Source organism: Gobio gobio, assembly GCF_949357685.1.
Source record: "Gobio gobio genome assembly, chromosome: 1".
NCBI lineage: Eukaryota > Metazoa > Chordata > Actinopteri > Cypriniformes > Gobionidae > Gobio > Gobio gobio.
In genome coordinates this window covers 54,672,891-54,693,389 of record NC_137097.1, presented here as the reverse complement: position 1 = coordinate 54,693,389, position 20,499 = coordinate 54,672,891, and the positions used below count along the sequence as shown (strand labels likewise).

General features: G+C 39.3%; 1 protein-coding gene across 32 annotated transcripts in view; it reads left to right on the top strand.

The window, feature by feature from the left end:
• The window catches only part of ighd (immunoglobulin heavy constant delta), a 784,237-nt gene that overhangs the window by 185,600 nt on the left and 578,138 nt on the right, over nucleotides 1-20,499 (top strand). Inside the window, exons 1-2 of one of the 32 annotated variants that reach the window (XM_079830405.1) lie at nucleotides 12,868-12,965; nucleotides 13,070-13,366. The exons of 30 other annotated variants lie outside the window; for them this stretch is intronic. The gene's annotated coding sequence lies outside the window, so the exon portion shown is untranslated. Of the gene's footprint in view, nucleotides 1-12,867; nucleotides 12,966-13,069; nucleotides 13,367-14,017; nucleotides 14,122-14,238; nucleotides 14,543-20,499 lie in introns of those variants that run through there. One more of the 32 variants, XM_079830384.1, reaches the window with a different exon arrangement.

The window sequence follows — 20,499 nt, the reverse complement described above, 5'->3', positions numbered from 1 at the left end:
TTTGACTTAAGATATTTGACTTTAATTTTACGGTTTTTGTTTTGCAGCTGTAGCTGCTGTTTTTTTAGGTTTTTATTTTTACAGTGTAAATATAAAACTAATACGATTTACTTTAAAATGACAAAGAATAATGTTAAATTGTTAGTATGGACATAAACATAAACCTTTAATATAATGAGCTAAATATTGTATTACAGTTGTTAATTTACAGATATTGTTTGTAATTTTGCATGAATTTGTTATTTATGAAAACAGAAAAATAATACAGTGATGTTCCTGTATAAAAAAATGAGAATTACTGTAGTTTGTCATTAATGATATAATCCTTAAAATAACAGTCAAGTTGTTTATTTAGATATTGTTTGTAATTTTACATCGTTTTAAACATAATTCAAAATTACAAGAAAATACTGTAAAAAACTGAATTTTTTTCTGTAAAATTAGGATTTTTTTTATTGGTTGCCTTATTTTTATTGGTAACCTTATTGGTTGCACCTACATCTATTGTGAGTGGTGGATTTCAAACCTCAAAACACCCCTCTTTTGCACCGTGTTAAAGTTAAGAATCTTGGAGTGACACTTTTTGTTAACAGTTGCAGAGCTGAAAGATCTGCTTGTGTTTCTGTGTTTCTTGAGCAAGTGAATCCCTGCTCTTTTTTATTCCATATTTTTATTTTGAGCATATCAGTTTTTGGTGTTTTTAAAACAAACTTTTTCATTTTCCACATTTCATCTCATTTTTATTTAATTCTATTATTGCCTACAATTTGTAAAACTTTGCAAAAATTGTTTGGGGATAGTCTAAAATGTTTGGTTAATTATCCTTTGTTAATTCCATTACATTTCTTTGTTTATTTCATTACATATTCAGATTTTTTTGTGAACGTATATGTTCAGACAGGGTTTTTATTTTGTACTGTTTTTATAAAAAATATTTGATTAAGAGACTCTTTTCATGCAGTGGTTTTAAGGCCCTGACACACCATTCTGATGGTTTGGCCCAGACCCAGGCAACGTGAACCAACCCCACAGTCGGCTTTAGTCATTGCTAGTTCAGTTTAGTGTTTCAGGGCCTTAAGAATTCTTTTTTCTGTGCAAAAAGCTTGTTTGCTGTAGCCTACAGTAGACCAGAGATAATTCTCAATCCTGAAGTCCTCCCCTGCCCACCCCTCCCTCTGAGAACAGCCAGCACTAGTGTCAGTCATTAACATATGAAAGGTCTTCTTCACACCTAACAGTCCTCAGTCCTAGCACACCCAGCAGTGTTTCAGCTGTATATGTCCGTGAAATTTCACGGATTCCTGTATACGTCCGCATACGTGAGGTTTCCGGGTTTTTCTGGAAATATACTGTTCCGTGTTTTTTATACTCTGATCCGCTTTTTCCCACATACATCCGGTATACATCAAATTACACAGGAGTATACCATGCCCGGATAGTGCCGGATTTCAGTGTTTTCATGCAGTGACAGTATGGGCTGAGATGTTACTGTTTAGTGGCTCGATCTGTGTCACTTGTAGCAGTTCTAATCCGTCACAGTGCGTCTGTGGTGAGCTCTGAGGGCGGGGTTCAGCTGGGAGTGTGTCCATGAGAAGTGGATGTTGTGGCTGCGTGGTGTTATCATTGTCCTTGTGGGGTGTATCAACCGCATGTCCATTCAGATGCTTAAATGAAGTCCTGTGATCGTACTTTACTGGTGTGTGTGTGCCATCCAGGTTGAGTGGGTTAGCACACACAGCTGAAGGATGATGAAGGGAAAAATAAATATTGTCCTTTAGCACTCTTGCACCGAGTTTGTTTGGGTGGAGGCCATTTGATGTAAACAGTTGTCTCTGACTCCAGAAGAGATTAAAGTTGTCGATAAAGTTCACTCCCTTCATGTTGCAGGTTTTTTGCAGCCATGTATTAAGCCCAAGTAGCCGTGAGAACCTATTTGTTCCTTTTGCTGGAAGTGGTCCACTGATGAACGGCTGAACTTTCAGTTTTCTAAGTGTTTCAAAAAGTTCATTAAAATCCCTCTTTAGAAGTTCTGACTCCTCTCTCTGAATATCGTTCTTTCCCACATGAATGATAAGTCGATTTGCAGTCTTATGTTTCATCAGAATGTTCTTAAGTTCCCTGTTTACATCAGAGACTGTTGCTTGTGGAAGGCAGCATGTAGTTGTATCCCTGCTGCTAATGTTTCTGATTGTTGAGTCGCCCACTAACAGAGTCCTGGGCTCGGCTGCGCTCTGAGCTGAGGGCCGCTGTCTGCTCGACCTTGAGCGCCTGTTAGCAGTGTTAGCTGCGGGCTGATTCAATCTGTGTTCGGTCATATTCATCACATTTGGGGATTCCTCACCCACATTCATTAGCACTTCAAATCTGTTTTCAAGATGTATATTTGGTGGTAGAAAACTAGTGTTTGCAATCCTTGTGTCTGGGGTAGAGCATGCTACTGCGGCAATATGTGATGCTCGTGACAATCTGATGTCTCGAGTGCCTTTTGGTCTTGCTCCCTGTTTGTTCCATTGATTAGTGTGTTGATCAGTTACTTGTTTCTCTACATGTTGAGTAGCACTACATTTATGGGACTCACCGGCAGTGTGCAGAGGGCGATCATGATGAAGCTCTGCTGTGTGATTCGTCTGGTTGGATGGTTCCGCAAATAACTTTGTTTCAAGAACTGCAATCCTTTGTAAAAGTCTGTGGCAGTTTGTGCAGCAAGTAGATTCTAGAAGAGGCATTTTCTTATCCTTTTGAATGTAGGCAGCTGTGTTTTCCCTTCTCCGGAATGTAAGCTGAAGGCAGTGGGAGGCTGGTCGGTTGAAATATTCCGCTTTTTGTTTAGGAATTCAGTCACCAGAGTTTCTAATTTTATCATCGGAGTCAAGCTTTGTCGTTTGAGCAATGTGCTGATTTGCTGAAGTTGTAAAGTATAGAAGCGATAGAGCAAAGCGCGGAGCAGTAAGCAAGAGCGTCCGAACAGTAGCGAAGCAGGAAGCAGGAATTTACTAAAGTTACTAACTTTCTGACATTACTGACAGCCCCTCCGACTAGAAATAAACTAATAACCTGAAGTATATTCTAGTAACTACAACAGTTCACTGAACTGAGACGTGTTGAGAACTGATGTGAAGTGAATTCCAGTCCATCCGTCTCTCTGGCAGCAGCTCGTGCCTGCTCGTGCCTCGTAGACCTCGTTAAAACCACGCCCCCTCCGCTCATTTCAAATGCAAAGATGTCAGCCAATCACAACAGTGGGCGTTTTTACTGAAGTCTCACAGCAGACACGCCTCTTGAAACAGGGCATTCAGCCAGAGGACAAACATCAGTATTGAAAAAATGACTTTTATTTCTAAATTATGACATTTTATGATGTAAAAATCATACTAACAATATAAGTACACCTCAGGAAACATTATAAAATAATAGAAAAATGCCATGCCATGGGACCTTTAACTACATGTTACATGTTTGATAATCAATGCAGATAATTTATTCAGAAAGGCGATTTGCAAACAAACACATTATAAAGTGCGGTACTTATGTGTTCTGGAGAAATTGGATCAGGAAGAGTTGGTGTTGGTACCCTTTGGAGTTGGTACCCTCATTTGCAAAGCAGCCCAGTGTACATAGATTCACACAAACATATTCTGAAAGCATTCAGTAAACATGATGGAAGAACCGAAATAAAAATAACATTCTAGGTTGGTCCCCTAAAGGTCCTGCAAACGTTCGGGAATGAACGTCCTATAGTAATGGTCCCCTAAACATTCCCAGAATGTCCTGAATGTTCCCTGAAGGTCCGCTAAATAATGTCCCCCAACCCTTAAAAGAACTCCACTTCGTTACCATCTTGGAACGTTCTGGGAACATTACAGGTGACGTCCTTGACACAAGCAGGGATGTTCTGAGAATGTAAAATTTCTACGGGGGTAATTAATAAAAATACATTCTTCCATTGTTGTTTTCAGGTGGTGTTTACAATGTTGAGCTCACTCAACCTCCATCTTTGTTTGTGAAACCTCAAAAATTATTTTCCATCTCATTTCAGAATCAAGCTACTGCATTCACTGGAAAAGCACTGGAATGGCTGGGATATCGTTGCAGTGGTGGTAGAAATAATATTAAAGACTCCATAAAAAACAAGATCAGTTTCACCCAGGACACGTCCAAAAACACAGCGTTTCTACAAGGAAAGAATTTTCAGACTGAAGTGTCAGGGTTCTCCTCTGACAGCTCTGTATGTTTTGTCTTTGTTTAATGTGTCTTTGTTTGTGTTGTGCATGAACACATGGCTTTGTCTTGGTTTGTGTTTGCCATGTGCTCCCTGTGTCCTGCCTCCTTGTTTCCTGTTACCACGCCCCCTTGTTTAGTCCTTGTCAGAGCCATAGAGAGAGAGAGTTGCGACAACGGAAGTTCAAAACGCTTGATAGTCACGTGATTCATGTAGACCTCGAATAGTTCCAGGAAGTGCTTTGACGGGCAATTCAAATTGATAGTCACAGTGACAGAACTGCGCTTTTTGGTAATTAATAGTCAATAAATGCATTGATTTTCAATAATTTTATTACACATCGACATGTGTATGTAGCATGAGTATGTAGTTACAGCGATGTTGTTTTTAAAATATATATTTTTTTAATGATGAATAATCTACACAAGCAGGCTTTAATGTACAAGTTATTTTGATTAAAATGTGCTGATCATTTAAAATCTTACTGATTAAACGTCTTACCTTTTAAAAGTGCATCACAAACGGTCTGTTCTGCTGTAACTCTATGGCGCGGCTGCTACTTCCGGGAACTATTGAGAGTCTCCGCGAGCCGCCATTGCTGTAAAAAAAACCCGTTCCATTGGAGTCTATGGAGTTGTCGCAACTCTCTCTCTCTATGGCTCTGGTCCTTGTCTAGTCCTCATTGATTAACTGATTGTGTGCTCACCTGTTCCTTGTCTGAGTGTGCTCACCCTTTCCTCATGTTTTCTGCTCCTTGTTTGTCTGAGTGTGTTCACCTGTTCCTCTTGTTCTCTGCTCCCTTTATAAGGTGTGTTCTTTCCCTCATGTGGTTGCTGGTTTGTTATACGTTATACCTACGTGTGTTATACTAGTAGTGCTAAGTGTTTGTGCTGCCTTTTGGTCTTGTATCCTCTTGTTTTCTGTCTCTAGTTCCTGTCCTGCAATTAGAGCTTCCCTGGCAGCTTGCTCTCCTTGCCTAGCTGAAAGCTTGGTGAGTTTCCTGATATGACCTGACTGCATTACCCTAGGAATCCTGCCTGGCCATCGCTGGTATCCTCTGGTCTCATGCTGCTCTGTCAGAACTGCTCTCCCGTCTACCACCTTCTGGAGCTAGTTATTGTGGCTGCTCTTCCTGGCTGTGATTGTGCTCCTAACCCGCCTACTGTTTGGACTGTTCACCTCCTCACCATTTCTTGTCTTGTCTGCTGTTTGTCAATAAACCCCTGATCACTCATTCCTGCATTTGAGTCCTCTCTCATAGAATCGTGACATGAAGACACAGCTGTGTATTACTGTGCAAGATACACACTGACTGAACAAAACACAGCTCTGTACAAAAACCTGAACACATTTATCAGATATACATACTATAATCCATCCATACATCCATACAGACCCATTTTACTTTTCACCACAACAAATATACAATATCTAATTACAAATTTCAGTGTTTTATACACATAGGTATAAATAAGCAACGGCAGACTTAAGGAGGAGTTCATGCAAAACTGTGATGCATATTTCCCATAAGTTGTACTGTTGGAGTGTGTGTGTTCACAGACAGTAGAGAGGAATCAATCAGCAATGACAACAATAATCAGTTCACTCCTGTTATTCCTATTTTTACATGGTCTGTAACTCATTGCTAAATAATAATTTATGAATGCTTAGTTTTAGCAAGCTTTACATATTGCATTTTTTTTTCTCTCCCACAGATATTCATTGTCAGACCTTCACTCAGTCTCAGGCTGAGATAAAAAGGCCTGGTGAATCTTTTCGGCTGGTCTGTACCGCCTCTGGATTTACATTCGGCGGCTCCTGGCCAGCTGTGGTGAGACAGGGTCATGGTAAAGGACTGGAATGGGTTGCAACTATAGGCACATCCAGTTCTCAGATCTACTATTCCCAGTCAGTCCAGGGAAGGTTCACAGTGTCCAGAAGTGACTCCAGCAATCAACTGTACCTACAGATGAACAGCCTCAAGACTGAAGACACTGCTGTGTATTACTGTGCTAGAGAGTCACAGTGAATGAGTTCAGGGTCAAAGCAATACAAAAACCACTTCCTTTCCTGTTGACTTCACTTATGATCAAAATACTGTTGTATTTCCAAATGGTGGCGCTCTTGTCACGCAGTCTTATTTGACTGTTTTGAGCATCACTCAATTAACTTTTGTTTTTCTTTGCTTTCTTTTTATGTATATAAAAATAATGAAGTGGCTTAGTAAATATCACAGTAATAATTAACTTTATTAACTTCATAAAATCTCTGATTATCATTTACTTGATTGTTTGAGTTGAACATACCAAAATAATTGACTAAAAATCCAACAGTTAATTTTGTCTAAGATTTAATTATATTTAAGTTTTTTTCACTAAAAGAATTTAGTATTTCACTAACCAATTATTTATTTAAAATATTCTTAATATATTTGTGAAATTTTTATTAAAATATGGCTTGGGCAGATGGACAAAATTTGGGCTGGTTTGGGGTCAGTTTGGTGGTTTTCAAACATATAAATGGTATAGTCTAATTGGTTAATAACAAACTCAAGTGTGCATGTACTCTAAAAAATCAGTCATCATGACACACACAGGCCCAGCATAGAGTCAGCTGGCGTAGGTGTTGTTGTTACCGACGAGCACATACTTTTAGCCAATCAGCGATCAGCAGGGAGATGCGCTCATTCATTCATGATCGAAATTGTAGCTGGATATTCAAGTGATCGCTATGCCAAAGTGGCATAAATATGCAGTAATGAGTTAGCCTGCATGCCAGCCGAACTTAGCCCCGCCCACAACATTTTAACTCGGGCAGTTCGGTCTGGACTTGATCCATAGAGAACAGTGGCGGATCTAGAAAATTTTACATGGGGGGGCAAAGGGGTGGCAAGAGGTCTTGGCAGGGTGGCAGGGGTAGACGGTACATGGAAATCCCTATATGTGAATTGCTTTAACAAAACAAACACAAAACCACTTTTAAACTACAGTACTTATTGTTTAATCATGCCCTTACACACTACAAAGGTTTTTAATTCACAACAGGATTAAGCCCAGTGTTCAAACAAAACAAAACAAAACAGTATAAAAAGCAAAATGAAAATATAAACAAATACCATAATTGTGTCCAAGATGCAGTGGACTACAAATATACAACAGTGGACAATACTCAAGTTCTTATTATAATTAAAAACTTATAATTACAGTCCACATATGAAACGACCCATTATCACCCATCTTTTTTAGGAAAGCTTAAGGCGACTGTTGTTGTGCTTTGCAGCAAAATGTTTCAAAAACAGCGTTATGTGTTTCTCAACATGTTACAGTGTTTACATGGTACAATTTCTGGTAAGCTACACTTTTTTGTTATTTCAATTCAATTAAATGATTGTGATTTGATGTAATATTGACTCATTTGGATAAATATTAGGCACACAAGATGTACCTAATCTCAAGAAAAAACAACTCACCTAATGCTGTAAACATACAGAGAGCCCTATCAGCTGGCAGTGTTATTTAAGGTTAAAAATCTCAAATTACATATAATGCGTTTTTTTATTATAATAACAACTTTATTTAATTATATAAATAAAAATATAATAAATATGTAATATGGTACACTACACATATTTAGCAAAATACTCTCGACTTTAGCACATTTCTAGCCAACTAATGTGCTATAGCCTAAATGGCTAAATCATTAAATCATAATCATTAAATGGCTTTCCTGAGGTAAATGTTATGTGACATAATTGTTCTCCAGTTGTTTTATTGACCCCTTTGTTAGATTGATTGCTCGATATTATGTATGAGGAATATACATTTAGGTAAGTTTTAGGCTACTGTTTCTTTCAACATTGTTCATTCGTGTTTATTTACTATTAGCTAGTAGAGATGATCGGTCCACGTGCAGCTAGGGATCTGTCACGTAACATTTACAAGCGCCAAAACGGCATTTATTGTTTGAATTTCGTAATAAAAGTGACAGAATCTGAGAGCTGAGATTTTTTTTTATATCATAAGTAACCTGCTCTGTCTTGTCTGTCGGTCTCCGTGTCCTCTTTGCTTCGCGATTTTTCTGTGCGTGAGAGCGTGAAAAGTGTCAATTGCGCGTGTCTCACAGTGAATGCGTGAGATTTGGCAGTTATGGATACAATATTTTTATATTTTTTATTAAGCTGTTCTTGTCTTTACTAAAATCAAAATTAGGCTAATCAAAGGGAAGAGTGCTCTTACGAATCACAACCGCTGATTTTGGCTAACGTAATAGACTCGCTGTTTTTGCTGCTGCTGAATCGTCTTTAGCATACAATACATTCATTACAAATGTAATTTTAAGTTAAACGTGTGTTTAAACTACACCTGGGGAAACTCACTTCACCTTCAGGGGCTCTGGGGTTTGTAGGGCCACCGCACCGCAGCAGACTCGCTGTGTGTGAGCCAGACTGAGCGGACGCCGCTCTGCACGTTTGAATCAGGGACGTAGCTAAGTATTTGAGGGGCGGGGGGAGGGTTATTTTATGTATTTTAATTTTAATACATTTAAAATAAAAAATTAAATGGTTTACTTTTGGTAAATGTATTGGACATACTGGCGGGTTGTTTTTACAAGTACAGTTTTTGGATCATCAAAGTTAGGGGGGCAGCTGGGGGGGCAAGGCTCTAGAGTGGGGGGGCACCTGCCCCCCTTGCCCCCCTGTAGATCCGCCCATGATAGAGAAGTAATTATACCCGAACAGAAACTGTTCGGACCAATGAAATTGTCAGGGCGGGCAATTTAGACGATGATGGACAGATGATAAACAGTAACGTAATCATCCACGTCATCAAAGGCGCTTGGGTTGAATTTGTTCTAATCCTAAACGGAGAACTTGTTCTTATATGCATTCACCTTTACTATTTCTCTCAGAAATGATGATCGTGTTGGCAAGTACTCTGTGTATCCTTAAATTATTTTTTTTTACAACACCGGCAAAGATCGTTTACACTCATCTTTTTCTTCTAACGTTACTTATTCCAGCGTGCGTGCAACAGGGTTGCCAAGTTTTTACAACAAAACCCAGCCAATTGCTAACGTTACTCAAAACTAGCCAAAAACAAGCCCAATAGCTTTCTGGGGGGGTTCTCCGGGAAAAAAGGCATTTGGGGGGGAAAATATGTGTTATTTTGGCTGGGCTGGCAGCTAAAATTCGCATTCCTGGGTCTTTATATCACATAATTGGGGTCGCTTCAACCCGCAGACTTGGCAACACAGTTCTGTTGAAATTTGACAACTAACTATATGCGTCGCTCCATTGCTCTGATTGGTTGTAGGTCTATCTAATTGAGGTCTTTCCTGGTTCGGTTGAAACACGCCCCATAATCACAGCCCAACAGAGCAGTATCAGACTCAAATTCTGACTAGAATTGAGTATGACGACGTCAGGCTAGTAATGAGTGGGAGAGTGAACCAACTCTCAAAACGTGGATTACACCTGTGACTTGAAGACTCTTTATAAATATAACTAACTCTAAGAGCACAGTTGAACTACTCGAATATACGACTCCTGTCTATTATCGAGAGCACACGCCTGATCAGGACATCTGCACCTTTTAAACCGTCTAGACTGTGCTCTACTCATCAATGACAGCTATGGTTTTTGTGGTTAAGCTCTAAGACTGCTGATTTAATGTATTAAGTATAACGTTAGAATATATAATACTTCATACATTATTCAAACAATATTTTATGTAACTTCAGAAGTGAATGTATTGATGAAAGTATTGGTAAAATAATTATCCTGTAGGCTACAGGCTGTAGCTAAAAACAATCTTTGAATAATTACATTTTTTTTTCATCAGACACCTGACAGACAAGTTTAGACCTTTAAATAAAAAATCAAACAAACAAACGAACAGTCATAGGCATTTAAAAATGTCTTCAATGTTGCATCTTTCCAGTTTTCTTCATCTGTTTATGTGGTCACAGATCTTGTCATCTTTTGTGGAAAGCAATTATTATTTACCAAATTAATGATCAACCGCAATATCTTGGACATCTGAAGAGCTGTATGCAAAGAGTATAGGCATTTTACCTGTCCCACTTTCTGTGGAATAAAGTCCTGGTCAGATGTATTACAGTAGCTGATTTCTGTCTAAACCAATAGAAACTTAAACTATTGGTTCCTGCAAATATTCCTAAATTAACGTCTGGACAAAATATTACGCAGTGCCTTTTATGCTTAACTTGAACAAGAAAATAATTATTTGTCCTAAAATATGAAATAAATGTCAAGAAAGCATTGAATTGAACATCTATATGTTGACGCATTGTTACAATACTTTTTACAACAATTTTATGTTTTAAAACAAATAGTAAAATGTGTTTCTTGAAAATGATTGCTTCAATTAATGTTTTGCGAGATAGAACCTTATAATTCCAAGCAGAAAGTGATTTCTTTAGAATTAGAAGGTTCTGCAGTTTGACCTGTTCCAAAAATCTTCATTTACAAATTTGAGAGGATTCTGATATTGTAGATTTAGAATACATTTAGGGTCTCTGTCATTTTCATGTATGAAAGAGATTTGTTCTCCATATAATTTTTGCTATATGGAATGCAAAAACTTTGAAGCTCATACTGTTCTTAAATAGTTTTGCCCTTCAGTCATGATTGTATCTTGTGACCCTCCCAATGCAAATTAAATCCTGTATTTAAAAATATAAATCCTGTTTGCTTAGTATTTATGTGCCTCTGATTGGATCTGGAGCGTTACATCACCACTTTCAAGATGAAGAATGTACTCTGCTTGCTGCTGCTCTCATTCAGCGTATACCGTGAGTTCTCATGAGACACATTTCTATTAACAGCTCTAATACATATTTCAAATTAAATCAGTCTTTTCAATCTTTCTTTTAGGTATAAAATGTCAAAATATGGAGTCCATTGAAAGCACAGTTCAGAAAAAGCCTGGAGAAACTCTGACTCTGTCCTGTAGAGGATCTGGGTTCAGCTTTGGCTGCTGTAGCATGCACTGGATCAGACAACAAGCTGGAAAACCACTTGCTTGGATTGGACGTGTTTCTAGTGGTGGGAGCGGCAAAGACTATGCAGAATCCTTCAATAGACGAACTGAAATCACTAGAGATAATTCAAAGAATATGGTATATCTGAAACTGTCGGGCCTGACAGCAGAAGACTCAGCCACATATTACTGTGCAAAACAAACACAGTGACAAAAAAAGTTCTTGGCTGAACAAAAACCACTATTGAGCGTTTCATCACTAGAGTTCAACAGGTGGCAGCAGAGAATACAAAATCCACAAAATACAGCCCAAAGAGAAGATTTTCCATCATCACTGACACGGTCACAGCATTAATATTGTCACAAGAAGAACAAGATTGAAGACTGGATACAAATAAAAACATGGTTTATTAAAACAAAAAGGTAGACAGGCGTAACAGAGTGAACAGAAAGGAACTAAATACATGGCGATGAGGAACTAAATGACGAACAGCTTTGATGAATGAATGTCCATGGCTACTGATGAGTTTGCGGGAAAATCAAACAAAGGAACACATGTGATGCATGAAAACAAACTGAAAGTCCATGAAAATGGAAACAAACTGAACATAAGTGTAACAAATAGCCTATTATATTACGGTTTTACAGTGAAGTACACTATGCTCAAATTACACAGTACAAAGGCATATCGGACACTTTTACCACAGCACATATTTTTTTATATATACAGATTTGTGGTAGTGGCTACACATTTTACAGTGACATACTAAAAAGTATTTTTGAGGTAACCAGAGGCAGTGAAAGTGACTCTACAAGGGCAGAATAAAGTAATGAATATCAGCATCTTGGGCATGAGAATAAATACAGTTAAAACTACAAGCAGTTCTGTTCTAAAACATCTTGAATGAAAAGTAAAAAAAAAAAAAAAAACGTACGAATATAAGAATGCATATGAATCGTATCCCAACTCAACTTTTTTTCCCTGAGTTACATTTTCTGAGTTCACAATTCTGCTTCATTATTACAGGCAAAAGTGAAGCCTTTAGACTCTCTGATGCGGGAACAGAATCGTAGGGGAGAGCGGGGCTCAACCTAACGTGGGTTTGTAACACAAATCAGTTAAAACTTTCCACACATGCCAGGGTTACGGAACTTTGTGTGTTTACTAGTTGCCATATCAACACTATATAGAGAAAATTGCGCCAAAATTTCACTAAACATTTATTTTTATAATTTTCATCTGGTTTTTTTTTTGTGTTTATATAAAATAAGACAAATCTGATATTATTTTAATCTTAAATCTCTCATTCAACAGCTGCGATAGTTCTTTAATGCTGATCTAACCAGCTGAAGACAAGAGCTGGGTTTAAATCCCAGTTGTGCAGGTGGGTCATGTTGTCACACTGCGTTACAATGAGCCCCTATTAGAAATATGATATTATATATTCTATACTTTTATGAATTCTATTGAGAAACCATGAGAAAAAGGTGAATAATGACTGAGAGTCGATGTTCAGAAATTATGAATTATTATTGTTTTGAACTAACCGTAACATAAATATTTTTAGCATAGTTGGTTAGTAACTCTGTATGCTTATGTAAATCATCAGTTGCATATTTAAACAGCTGGCATGAGTCAGTTTATACATTCCTCTGATCACTAGAGGGAGGAAAGAATCGCTTCAGATCATTCAAACACACCATGATCTCTTCATCTTTAGTGTTGCTTCTGGCAGTAATATCCTGTAAGTTTAGTCTACTTTTGTGTGATACATCATTTTGTTGCTAAAAATAATTTGTCTTTAAACCTCAGGCTATTTTACTAACTGTATTATTTCATTTGATACAGGTGTTCATTCATATGAACTCACTCAGCCTGCGTCTCAGACTGTCCGTCCTGATGCCACTCTAACTATCAACTGTAAAGTCTCTTATTCAGTTACTGGCGATAGTACAGCCTGGATTCGTCAGCCTGCAGGAAAAGCTCTGGAATGGATTGGATTGATCTGGTATGATGGAGACTTAGCCTATAAGGATTCACTGAAAAGCAAGTTCAGCATCACCAGAGACACGTCCAGTAACACAATAACACTGCAAGGAAAGAATATGCAAGCTCAAGACACAGCTGTGTATTATTGTGCCAGACGTACACAGTGAAAGATGCCAACAGCCTCCCTGTACAAAAACATCATCATATTCACATTAGTGTATCATAATATTCATCATTCACAGCTGATATTCATTTGATGACATCAAAATTTGATGTACACTGAATCAGTTTGAAAAACAAAAATTATCTAATAAATAAAACACATAATTTGTAAACTGTCAATAACAAAAATATAGCATTATTTGTTTCAATAGAAAGTCAATATTTCTGGCCATGACTGTAAAATCCAGTCTGTTGGTCAGTAAAGTTCTGTTTTGAAAGAGCTTGTTCTGACCCAGTGTTTGTTGTCTCAGAGGTGGGATTCAGCCACTGTTTGAGCAGCACTAAGGGTCTCATCCACAGATCTGTCAGCCAATGAACTGAAGTGCTTAATCTGTTGGTGTGAGCATAGAGTAGAAACATAATAATTATGATTAATTAAAATAAATACAATTCTAAATGTGTGTCCAGGTCAAAACAACTCAATATGATTTTACTGATATTCTTCAAATATTTGTTATTGAACATTACAACTTTGATGTCATTAAACTAAAGGAAAAGCTAATATATGTAAGAACAACAACTAATACAAATGTATATGTAAATGTTTTGCTTCATATATAAACAGTGGACATGAGTCAGTTCATCTGATCTCTAGAGGGAGGGAAGAACTGCTCCTTTTCATTCAGTCTGTCCTGAAAACAACACCATGTTCTCTGCAGTTTTAGTCTTGCTAATGGCAAGTGTTGACAGTAAGTTATTTTTCTGAGCATCATTTCAGACCCTTGAAGATTTTTGTTACAGATTTTGATGAAGAATGTTAATAGTCATCAAATTGGATGACTTTGTATTATTATTTTTTTCAACAGGTGTTCATTCATATGAACTCACTCAGCCTGCGTCTCTGACTGTCCGTCCTGATGCAACTCTAACTATCAACTGTAAAGTCTCTTATTCAGTTACTGACTATAGTACAGCCTGGATTCGACAGCCTGCAGGAAAAGCTCTGGAATGGATTGGAATGATTGGGTATAGTGGAGACTTATACTACAAGGATTCACTAAAAAGCAAGTTCAGCATCACCAGAGACACGTCCAGTAACACAATAACCCTGCAAGGAAAGAATATTCAAGCTCAAGACACAGCTGTGTATTATTGTGCCAGAGAATCACAGTGACAGACGCCACCCGCCTCCCTGTACAAAAACATCATCGTACAAATTAAGAGTGTTTCTGATGGTTTTCCGCTATAGATTTTCTCAGAAACACAATAACTTTTCAAAGTCATAATGACATTATAGACATAAATTTAGCAAAAATCCTATTAAAATACAAGCCTAATGATACCTTTGAGTCAATGCATTATTTAATCAGTAAATATTTGCTCTAAAGAAATTTGCCACGTGGCAACGTCATAGGCGAGTGACGTCATTGACCAGGACACTATAAAGCACTCCTGAACCAGACAATGTCAGCTTCTGTGTCTTCACAAGCACTCTGTGTTGAAATTGTTTGTCAAAGAAAGTGTGTGTCTCTCTGTAAAAAAAAGAAAAAAGAAAGGCGAATCAGCAAATTCAGACAGTGTGTGCCTCCTTGCCCTCTTTATATTACGGGTGGGAACACGCATTTGCTCTGTGTTATGTGTTTGAGACTGGAGCACGCTCAGGCAGCCCCTGATTGTGAGCACTGTGAGAAGTTAGCAATGAAAACTCTCTGGTCCCGCCGAACACTCTTTGAGGAGGGCGCTTCAGCTCGCGTTCCTCTGGGCTCGGGTCCCGCTGCTTCCGAGGCATATAGCGAAAGCTCGGGTCTTGGGGTTCACATATGGATCTAGTAGCTAACTAGTGGTTGGAGACGGGCGATCCCCTTTCTCTGGCCTTACCTGCTAGATCCGGCATTTCAGATCGCGAGTCAGAAGCACGCTCTGCGGTTCCTTCTGCTTGCGCTGAAGCGCAGGTGCAGCAGCATTCCAGTTCTGAGGAACTGGATGTTGTGAGCCTTGATAATGTTGATGAGGATAATTCGCCACCTCATACACACGCTCACGAGGAGCTTATGGAGGTTGTGACTCGCACTAGCCAGGTTAAAAATAGACTGGCCAGTCGAGAAGCAGGAAGCTCAGTCAAGCAAATTAGACAAGTGTTTCCTTCCATCCAGATCACAACCTCCAAAGCGGGGCTTGCTGTTTTTTATATGAAAAAAACGCTTCATATAGAGTGTTCAGTCCAGCAACATCAGCATATTCAAACATAATGGAACTGAAACAGAACGGTTTTGCAGGTCTGCATTGTCGCTGAAAGCCCCGCAGCTACCCACTAAACCAGTAAGAGCAACATCAGCTTTAGTGGGTAGGGCGTATTCGGCAGCAGGTCAGGCAGCCACTTGTTTAGACACTATGGCGGTACTGCAGTCTTATCAGGCTGACCTGCTGAAGGACTTTGATGATGAATGTGAGGAAGTGGGACGTGAAATGATAGCGGTGATTAGGAGAACCGCTGATTTGTCTCTCCGGGCCACCAAGGAGACGGCCAAATCCATCGGCCGCTCTATGCAAGCCCTGATGGCCACGGAGAGACACCTGTGGGTTAAATTTATCTGAAATAAAGGAAAGAGATAAGAAGTTACTGTTAGATCTCCTCTGCTGGTCTCTTCGATGACTCAGTTAATACAGTCGTCGAGAGGTTCCAGGAAGCCAAAAATGTCTTCCTTGCAAATCTCATGTCCCTGGGGCTGCTAGGTGGGAGCAGCCTCAGCCAAGTGCGTCCTACTCGTATAGAGCAAAGCAAAAAGAGAGCGTTGCTGCCCAGTATGCAATACTTTGCTTTTCACTAAAATCCTTTTTATTATTGTACCGTTTTATTCCTGGTTTTCTTTGACCAATATTTGCTGTAAACATTTTGGAGACTTTTATTTTGACATATTCGTCCTACTGACGCCATTTTTGAGTGCGCGAGCGCCTCTCGCCAGTGCCTGACGAATTAAGTTTGTGAAGTGTATAAGTTGATTCAATATCTTATTGTAAACTATACTACAATACTGTTCTGATGTACGTTTTATATGTATGTGGATTGATAATATGGAGTTATATCGAGTGTCATATAGGGATATCTTGTGAAGCATCCATGGGAGAGATATGATCTTTGTGCATATTAATCCACAGGTATTTTACTTGTATTGCCTTTTTGTGTTCTTGTACTGTGATTAATGCTATAATGTCTCAATGTTAGTGTTAATTCTTTCAATTGTTAAACATATGAGTCTGCATTGCATATGCTGGGGAGAGGGATATCTTGTGAAGCATCCATGGGAGAGATATGATCTTTGTGCATTTAAATCCACAGACGAGATCTGCTCCTGAGCTGGTGTGGATATCATTAAACTCCCCTTTGGTAAACATCAGTGAGAGTGTCCTGGTCTTCTTTTATACACAACGGAGAGAGAGAGAGAGAGAGAGAGAGAGAGAGAGAACGTAACGGCGGTCAGCAGAGGACCGGTTACACAAGCTCCCCCACAGAGAGACTGGGGGTCGGGGCAGCGCTCTCAGCCGAGGTCTTCCCGAGGTAAAGCAGATCTGAGGACTGTTATTATCTCCAGGAAGGCTTCGGCAAAGAGGTCCTAATGCCAAGGGCAGTTCGGATGGCAATCCCCTCCGAGGGAAGTTGGTGTTCACCTCATCACACGGTGCCTGTCTCCTCTCTGTGCCATCAGGAGGTTGTTCTGCCAACCCTGCCACTTCATGTGCTTCAGGGCACAGTGGTCCTCAGCGAGCATACATCTCTGTGTCCGCCCGGAAACAAAGCGGCACGGGCAAGCTTGCCCCCTCCAAGGAGGGCTCAAAAAGCGTCAGTTCGGTTGCTCCCTGCCGGTGCGCCGTTTCAGGACACCGTGCTGACCACTCAACAAACACCTTGAGAGGCTGGTTCCCTTAGTAGATTTTCTGGCAGCGTGGAAACTTCTGCCAAATATCTCTGATTGGGTCCTGCAGACAGTAAAAAATGGGCACAGAATTCAGTTCTGGTCACATCTGCCCAAATTCAACGGGGTGGTATCCACAGTGGTCAGCCCCGAGCAAAATCCCTGCTGCAGTGTGTGCAAACCTGGTCAAAAACTACAGGAAACGTACAATCTCTATAATTGCAAACAAAGCTTTCTGTACCAAATATTATATTTCTGATGTATCAAATACTTATGTCATGCAATAAAATGCAAATTATTTCTGGATTTTTGTTTTAGATTCCGTCACTCACAGTTGAAGAGTACCTATGATAAAACTCACAGATTTCTACATGCTTTGTAAGTGGGCAAACCTGCAAAATCAGCAGTGTATCAAATACCTGTTCTCCCCACTGTATTTGCAGATGATGGGGCATTTTGGGTGAAGGGTCATAACATGGAGATAGGAATGCAGAAAGCAATAGATCAAGTTGAAAAGTGGTCATATGAATGGGGCTTTCGTTTATCATTGGAAAAGACTCAATATATATATATATATGTTTCACTAAAAACAGGTAAACCCTAGGTTAGATATTAAACTGTATGGGCAATCACTCAAGCAAGAGAAGGAAAAAATATACTGGTGGGGAATAGAGACGCGACAGGTGGGGCGCGACAAACGGGAGGAAATGTGGTCATTTTTGATCCCATCTTTATTACACTTTTGAGCGGTCCCACATGTGGGATTTTTATTTCGTTGCACCTGAGATGAGATGTGCTGTGCTGGTGGAAACAACATGAGACCATGACACCGCGACTGCCAAGACGCTCGCACAGTGTGTAAAGTGGCGCGGGGCTGGCGCTATGCAACGCATCACCACAAATGAGTAAAGCAAGCCAACACGCAAACGGCCTCAAGTGAAACTGAAAATAGGCTACGTCTTAGATGCTCAAAAACACAATCATCTTCATTAAAACGAATGAGACTAAATGCTCTTACCAGTGCTCAGGTCGCTCTCTCATATTGCGGTCTTTGATCTTGAAATGAGCTGATATAATGCAGCTCATCTGTTGCTTTCGTTGACGTGAACTCCGTTAAATTTGCATATAGCTCAGGTTTTTTTTTCTCGATCAGCCCGTTTTGTTTGTGAGCGCCGTTGCGAGCAGCCTGTCTCAACTTGTAAAAAAAAATGCCTTTTTAGGCTAAACGTTTAAATTAACATTGTGATGCTTGAAATGTTTTATATCTATGGATTTTATTATAAGCAAGAGACAAGTCCAGTGTTGATTTTAGAGGCTAAATTGATGTGGTTAACTCACTGTCGACTGCTGACCGCTGTTACTTAAAAAAAAAAAAACTTTAACTAAAACAAAAAAATGCTTCAAACATTTTTCTAAATTAACTTAATAAAGAAACGAAATATAACTACTTTGACATTAAAAACAAAACTGAACTATTTTAATGGCTGCAACAATGTGTAGGCCCAATAGGGAGGATAAAAAAATAGAAGGAAAAAGGCTTCAGTCGGACTCAGGCTGAAAATTTTGATAAGCTGTCGGACACGGGCCAGGCTAGGGCCTCAGTGCTTGATAATAAAAGCACTCGCTCAGTGCTTGATAATAATAATAAAGAAACCTACTTTAACTTTTCTTCTAAAGCAAAATGTAGCCTATTTCCGATTATAAAGCTTTGAAGCAATCCGTGTTGTAAAAAGCACTAAATAAATGAAGGTGACTTGACATATCATGCATTGTTTTCAACCACATAATGTTTATTTTAGGTTTCAAACATTTAAATACACATAAGTAGGCCTACTAGTAAAACAATATATTTAGAGTTTGTAAAATAGGCCTACACACTGGTGTCACTAGAAGCAGCAATAACAATCCATTCAAAAATAATTTTACGACGTTTTATTCATATCAGATACACATAGTGTAAGTAACTAAAAAGTTTACTCTGTTCTTCTCCCAGTTCACCGGTCACTTACTTGCATGTGTTTCGGGAGAAACTGATAAATTCACGTGAATCCGACTGACAGGACTCTCTGAACTGTGACGCAAACAAACATAGGCGCCCATCTCACGTTATAGATCAAAATCAAGAATTTTTTTTAAGGTTTTTAAATGGCAAAACACACCCACCTACACATATTTGAGAATTGAATTATTAGATTTAATGACATGGTAAGCAAGTTTGTCAAGTTCGTCTGAAATGTCGGCATATATATATATATATATATATATATATATATATATATATATATATATACATACATACATACATACATATATATAACACAGAACTTACATTAGTTATTTGTAGTTATTCATGATCCCTCAGCCTCTCTAAAGTAATGTGATAAAACAAACAAGTTTATTTTTAAACTGCATTATGGTCACAACAGAACAGAGGAACATAAAAATATATTAAAGTTCTGATAAATAAAAATGTATAAAAACTATGAAACGCCAACACTCATAATGTGGTTGAGCGGTGTTTCGTCCGTTTTTATAATTTTGTAAAATTATCATTTATCGGCCATCATAAATGCCGATACCGATAGTTTGGAAAAACGTCTCGGGTTATGACTATAACCCTTGTTCCCCGAGAAGGGAACGAGACACTGCGTCATCGTGATGACACTTTGGGGAACGCCCCTTCGCGTAAAGCGTCTGAAGAAACAGTAGAATCAGCCCAATCCGATTGGTGTTGCGTGATGACGTAGTATGTGACGGCATACCCGGAAGATACAAAGAGACGTCCTGAACACAACAGAGATAGCGTTCTTGCGATGAAGCGAGCGCTCTGATGATTGGGTGGACACGAGACGCAGTGTCTCGTTCCCTTCTCGGGGAACAAGGGTTATAGTCATAACCCGAGACGTTCCCCTTCGAAGGAACTCGAACTGCGTCATTGTGATGACACTTTGGGGAACGAGTACCAACTATCCCGCACCAATCATACCCAACCAAGTGTGAAGCTGGAACCCAGGCACAACTAGGGGGCGAGCACTCTAGCGCCAGGCGTCTCAGGGAGATGCAGACTGTAGTAACGAATGAAGGTGTGAGGGGTGGCCCACCCAGCCGCCTCGCAGATCTCTTGCATAGAGGCTCCAGAAAGGAGGGCCACCGAGGAGGCCATGCTCCTGGTAGAATGGGCCCTCATGGCTAACGGTGAAGGCAAGTTGTGCACCT